We start from the raw sequence: 7,484 nt of genomic DNA on the forward strand, positions 1-7,484 counted from the left end.
GAATTTCAAAATCCACTGAACTACTGTTGTTGTACTCCTAAAAATTAATTAGGAGGTAAGGTGACAGGGCCACCTGGCGGTTTCCCTCCCATAAAGCCGCAATCGCATTCTACTCGCGTCCATGCTGCCGGTTATTCTCCACTCCTACTTCATGCAACTTCGTCTTCGAGTAAATTGAAGAAAATGCGTTAGATCGAAAAGTTGCTCAGGCCTTTTCGATCCAGAATTCCACCCCTAACTTTGGACTGAACTTTAGACATTGATTTTTGGGACACCCCATTCTCCGTATAATTCATAAATAGCCACCTTCAGAATTACCTAGGTGAATTACTAGCCTAGAAGCCTGTCCGCAGCAACAACTATTGAGTGACAAAAATGGAAAACACATTAAAGCAGGGCCCCGCAACCTTCACGTAAGTTTCTCCTTGGAGAATATATTTCGGAAATGGTTTTCGGTAATTATTACTTTCTTTCCGTATATTGCAACTCTAAATGTGAGAAATAAAAATTTGCCTCCGTCAACTTTGGAATATATTTCTGAAAATCCCATTGCAGATTTTCATTGCACATTCTTGATTTTGCAAATTAAATTTAAATACGAAACATGAATTTTTGTACTTATGAAATGAGGAAATAAATGTTTTCTTATTTCTGTGGGGAATCGTACCTTTTAACGTGTAATTTCGATGAAATAATAGAATCTGAGACGAGAAATTTGTTGAAAAAAATACAGAATTTCAAATAGACATAAATGAATACATTTTTAATTAATTGTCTACTCTGGGACAACATTATGGAATGTTGCTCAATGGAAATCGCGGGCAAGTGATAGACGTCTTCCATTATGGATAATGGGAGGGAACGAAAGGTGAAGCAAATAAGAAAAAATTAGACCCTAAACAATTTTTATTACTAACATATTTAGAATAGTTCCATAGCAACAATATTACGAATGCCAACTTTTCGGCGAACCTCCCATTAATGCGATGCTGTTATAAATTGTCGAATTCAATACAATTTTTAAATTTCAATATCTATTGCTAAGGTCATAATGAAAAGTATTTAATCATAAAACTTTAATGCAATCCTTGAATCTGCCTGAACTCCACGATTTTGTAAAAACAAGGTTTGTAATTACTGAGACTCACTGGTATGGATTCTCTGAGTTTCCCATCACTTAATACTGACCTACCTGAGGTTTTAGTTCGATTCATATATGAAAAACCCGATTCGCAAAGATAATCTTTTCTGAAAATCGCATGCGTTCGCTTGTACGCTTCTGTGAGGTTTGGAAAACGATTACCTTCGACCATTAAGTCGAAAGTAACTAATTTTTCCACTTCAGCGAAAAATTATACACCGTTTACGCGCGTAAAATTAACAGTTGTGGTTTCGAGACGTTCAAGATCATCCTTGAAGCTTTAGGACTATCGAAAAACTAATACAAGTGTTGTAAATGGCTTATACCGAGGAACTGTTTATTTAAATCACCATATAATTGCTGAGAGGATTCTGTAGAAGGTTGGCCATTATACCATGTGTTACTCGATCCTTTACTATTAATTCTAACGTAGTGAACATGTACGGAACTGGATTGTTATAAAATGCTTTGAATTCTTTTAATTAACGTTCTCAACGCTCTTATTGCCTACACGTGATCGGCCAAAAAATTTCCGTTTCCTTGCCTTCAAAGATTAATATCATTAACAAGTTCAGTTAGATCAACTAGATAAGCTAATTGTGTGAGCAATTAAAAATCATTCAATTCACTATATTCGCGATCGAATTTCTCTTTAACAAAACTTATGATTCCCGGTAAATTTTTACAAAATTGTTCAATCATGACTTCTTTACTCACCCACCTAACTTCTAGATAATAAACTAACTATCGCCCATCTAAATTCAGTCGCCTATTTGAATTCTTCGCGAAGTCGCATGGCCAGTGGTTTCGCTAGAATTGAGCTCATAATTTTGACAACTAAATTAAAAACCTTGTCGATAGACATTTTCTCCATTTCTGAATCACAACCGCACCGAGTGAGAAAAGCTTTCAACCCTCCTGTCATACTTGCAACCCCGTCAGTTACAATACAAACTAACTTTTTTAACGGTTATTTCGTTAAAATGAAAAAAAGTGACAGGATTTCTTCCACTATAAACATATCCGGTAACGAAAAACGACCGAAAACTATAACTTCAGCATAACCAGCAGTGTCTGTCCAGTCGTCTAATTGCAAGTAAAAACGATGAGATTAAGAAATGTCATTGAGCAATTGTTCACGAAGATTGGAATCGATACAGTTGACCCTGTATACGATTGTTGGCAATGATACGACAACTTCACCGGTAAACTTATTACCGGTGAAGTACTTTATTTATTTGGTTTATTTATTTGGTTTATTTGGTGAAATACAATTTGCAGATCGCTTCAATTTGTATTTCACCAAATAAAATACTAACAACATCGGTTAAAATCTGTTTAAAATCTACCCCGGCCGAAAACGATTTTTTTTGCTTGACTAACGATACGTGGTGAAAACCGAAATGTGTGCACTTTTCCTTGCATCATCATTTATCAATGGTTTTCCAAGAGCGGACATTTTACGCTGACTTTTCAATGACATGATTTTATTTTTATAGAACTTGATGTAAAGCCCAAATTCTGTCTCGAACTCAAGAAACAAATAGCTATCCCACCAAATATTAAGCACATATAAATGTGTGTCCTATTGAAGAAAAATAAAATAAACTCTTAATCAAAAAAACTAGTTTACTTTCACAAGCTGAACAGAATATACACAACTTCAGCAATAAGTAGATTGTTTTTCGCTTGCTCAAAAGAAACTGATCATATATTGGTAAAACTTAAGTTTCAATGCAAAAGAAGTATCAAAACCCCTCTTCTTCGAATAACAAGTCTGAGTGCCAAAGTAGTTATGCCATTGGCAGCAGACAGCCCCGGGGGGAAGAGGGGGGGGGGGGCGAATCACAATCAGCAGAGCTAGGTACCCCATTTCCACGTGCCCCATCACCCCCATTCCTACCTGACCCCACTACGCCCACCCCCTACTATCCCAATGGTGAAATGTTCACGTGTTAAGTTTCATTCGCAATTTGTTCCAATTCGAAACTGTTCCAGGTCATTTTTATGAGTACAATTCCAACCTTTAGATTTCCAAGAAACCCACTTTCATTATATGTATATAGGACATCATACAAACCGCCTTTTCCATTGAGGATCATCATTCATCGAAAATCTCGGACATACTCATCATTTATTAGGGGCAGTAGCCACGCGGATAGTGTGTGACTCCGGCGGTCATCCACGCTAAGCAATGCTCAGTTGGGTTTGTACTTGGATGGATGTCCGCCTAGTCACACCTCTTGGCGTGTAGACTGCCGGCGTTAGGCACAGGTGTAGAGAGCTGCTGTGTTCACTGAGTCAGTGTGACTGATGAACACAGCAGAATCCCTGCATTACCGGCCGGCTGCACTAGTGAGGTTTTCCATGGTTTCCCTCAGTACAAGCCAAATAGGTGCAGTGTTGTGTAGAGGACCTAGTAATATAACTTTTTTTTCCCTCATTGCCGTTCCAAGGAACGATCTGCCTCCGCTTCTTTTTTAACGTCAGGCCCTACGTCACCGGCTAAGGAAAAACCCTGAGGTTAAGCGTCGTGGGGGTATAAGATCCAACCCTCAGAGCGTCCGATTTCCCGATTGGCTCCCTACCATGTCCTAGGGGCTGAACTTAGACTTAAAGTAAATTTAAGAATTAGCTTAAGAAAAATGTTAGATATTGAGAACCTTCCCGTCTCGTCAAGCAACCGAGAAACAACTCCTCAAGTTGAACCTAATGTAAAAAGTACAAGTGCCGTTCTGTGAATAAAACGAGAAATAACATTGAGTCAAAAGTTAAACTGAGTTATCAGTGTTCATACCCTTTTTTTTAATTTCCCGCTTCCAGCGAGCAGAGTGCTTTAGCGCTCCACGGGCGACTTACCCGCCGCCCTGTGCATTATTGAGAAACTCCAGAAATCACCACACAACATTGGTGACAGCGGTGGGATTTCAAACAATAAATGAATAATTTGTTCTGCCGACTCGCGAGGCTATTAAAAGGAAGCGGGTAACAATCCCATTCAGAACGGAACAGTTTGTGAACATCAAGTGAACACTAAGCGAATTCATAAATAAGTGATAAAGTGAATAAGAGTAAGAGAGTTCATCATCATGCGGACTATCGAATGAAATATCGTGTTGGCCCTAAAACTGAGTGTTCAAAAAATTAAAAACATTGCGAATACAAATAGTGGAAATGCGCACTTCCCTCATCCCGGTTTTTGGCCACGGTTTTCCCGCGGGATGTACTAGACGAATGTCAGGGAAGAGTGATTTCGGTGTCCGTGGATAGTGATAATTCCATCGAATCACCTGCGCAAAAAGGGGGCCGAAATATCGGCACATACGAGACAACAAGAACGAGGTGACGGAAGTCCAAAAATTAATTGTTTTTGGCAAAAGACAATTAACGAGCCAAGCGGAGGAAGCAGACGAGCCAAGCAGAGACAACCGAGGTGCCACGCTGAGATCGCAACCAAAGCAATCAACCGAGACGGCAACTTTGGAGCTACGGACAACTAAACCATAGGAGGAGTTCTGCGGAGAAACGATTGAAACAGAAAATTCGGTTCCGTAAATATAACTAAGCCTAGTTTATTTAGTTTTAAGTTAATAATAAAATGCCACCCACAACTAAGAGACGCACAACGAGCCTCAGGCGAAACGCTGGTGGTAGTAACCCTTCGCGTAGTTCTTCTCGCGGCTCTTCCACAACGAGAACGAGATCCCGATCTGCCTCTCACGAAGAGCAATTAATTACAAACGCGATTATAGAATCCACGGCACTTGCTCTACCTAATCGGCTCTCCAGAACAACCACCTCAAAAAATTCGGAGAACAACTCCAACGCCTTATGCGACATACGAGAAATAAGTTCACCTGCGATCACTAAATTTGCTTGATACATGCCCCTGAAACTCGCCGCTGATCTAGTCCCCAAATTCGATGGGAAATCGTGCATCCTTAGCAAATTTGTGAAGCAATGCCAAGTGGCTGACCGTAGTGTCCGACCCGAAGAACGTGAGCACCTATTTTCTCTGATTAGAAATAAGATCGAGGGATGTGTAGATCAATTGATCGAAAACCGTGGCAAACCCATCGACGTTATCGGGTTGATAAAAATTTTGAAAAATGCCTTTGCTCGGGAATTTGACATCGATCGCGTTCAGGAAGAATTAAAAAAGTGCAGCAAGCTGAAAACGAAGATACAGAATTTTTAGGGGCAAGGGTGAGCTCAATCCTAAATCGTGGTTTAGAAGCAATTAAAGAGGAGTATCACGGACAACAAGTTCCCGCTGTCGAGGTACTGTTAATTCGAGCTGCAGTGAGATTCTTCGCACGCGGTTTGCGCGAGCGCCTATACGGTACAGTTATCGCCGAAAAGAAATTTGAATCCCTTGATGATGCCATCGACGCCGTCACGCGACTCGAACGAGAAATCGGAGACCACCGCACACCCTCAAAATCAATCACCCGCGAAACGCGCGCGCTGAAAATTCACGAGATTGAAAATACATATTTCCCCGACATGCTTGCACCCTCTACCATACACCGCTCGTGCCCCCCCTCTAAAGCCCACGATCGGTACGCGCCCCCCACTTCACGCACATTCACCATTCAAAACCAGGAAACACGAACGTGTTTTAATTGTAAAAAACCAGGGCACATTGCCGCATTTTGCCCCGAGAAATCAACACTCAGTTCCCATTGGTGCAATAAACTGGGCCACAAAGAAAGCGTCTGCCGATCTAAACTTAGTGGCAACCCTTGATTCAACCCCCATTTTAACCCCCATTCTAATGCACAGGGGCAACAATCAAATTTTTTAAACTCCAACAGGGGCCGACTAATGGGTGCGAGTCAGGATCAACCCCTTATTGCCCACGGAAATACCAACGCGTGTACTACAAGTTTAACGTAAACAATGTCCCCGAATTACCAGTCATCAATTTAAAAAGTGATCGATTCAACGCGCAAAATGCATATTTTTTGATCGATACAGGTTCCCAATTAAACTTGCTCAAGCTCAATGCACTCAACCCTAATATCCCGACCAATCCAAACAAAAAATATGGGCTCAATGGAATCGGTTCTGGAACTATCAACACCTTAGGAAAACTTTTATTACCGATTAATAATACAAAAATTAAATTCCAATTAAATGCGGCGACAGTAGCCACGCGGGCGGTGTGTGACTCCGGCGATCACCCAAGCTAAGCAACGCTCAGTTGGGTTAGTACTTGGATGGATGCCCGCTTAGTCACACCCATCGGCGTATAGACTGCCGCCGTCAGGCACGGGTGCGGAGAGCTGGTGTGTTCACCGAGTCAGTATGACTGATGAACACAGCAGAATCCCCGCAGTACTGGCTGGCTGCGCTACTGAGGTTTTACATGGTTTCCCTCAGTACACGCCAAATGGGCGCAGTACAGAAAGTCGGCCCATGCTACCGCAAAAATAATGAGAGGATAGTAGGAGAGGCTAAAGGCTAAGACGAAGGGGCGCCTATCAAACCATGGTAACAATGGTAATAGGAAAAGGAAAAATGTAAAAAAAATAAATTCCAATTAGTTAACAACGACTTTCCCATCAATGAGGCCGGGATTATTGGTATTTCCTTCCTCAAGGAACAAAAGGCTCAATTAACATTCAACGACGGAATTCCGGGAAATTTAATGCTAGGAGAAAAATCCCTCCCATTTTGCGCACCTGTGACATTTCAATTACCCCCGCGCATAAAAACTCTGATTGCAATCCCAATAAAAAACAACTCCGAAAAAACAGGTTATATCCCAAAAATCAATGCAGGTCCGGGCGTATTCCTTGGAGAATCACTCGTAATGAGCGTGGACGGCATAGCCAAGATTTTTGCAATAAACTCAACCACATCTCCTATTACACTCACTGTTCCCCCCATTGAACTAGAACAATTTGAAATCATACCCCCAAGTCATCGCTGCGCTCGAACCGCCGACCCTGAACTTGACAAATCGAAGGCAGACGCCGCGCGACTGGCTCAATTGAGCAAAAGCCTTAAACTCGACTTAAGAGACTCCATTTGTTCTGAATCGTTACTGCAATACCCTAATTTCTCACAACCCTTTCTCGTAACCACGGATGCCTCCAACTATGCGGTAGGGGCAGTCCTCAGTCAAGGAGTCATCGGAAAAGACCTGCCAATCGCGCAAGCCTCTAAAACTCTAAAAGATGCTCAACTTAATTATTTTACTACAGAAAAAGAGTTATTTGCCATCCTGTTTGCTGTTGAACACTTCCGCCCCTACCTCTACGGGCATCAGTTCACTCTCGTCACAGACCATCGCCCGCTCGTGTGGTTACATAATACTAAAAACCCCACTTCTAAA

This window comes from Fopius arisanus, unplaced genomic scaffold (genome assembly GCF_000806365.1).
Source record: "Fopius arisanus strain USDA-PBARC FA_bdor unplaced genomic scaffold, ASM80636v1 scaffold00192, whole genome shotgun sequence".
Classification (NCBI taxonomy): Eukaryota; Metazoa; Arthropoda; class Insecta; order Hymenoptera; family Braconidae; genus Fopius; species Fopius arisanus.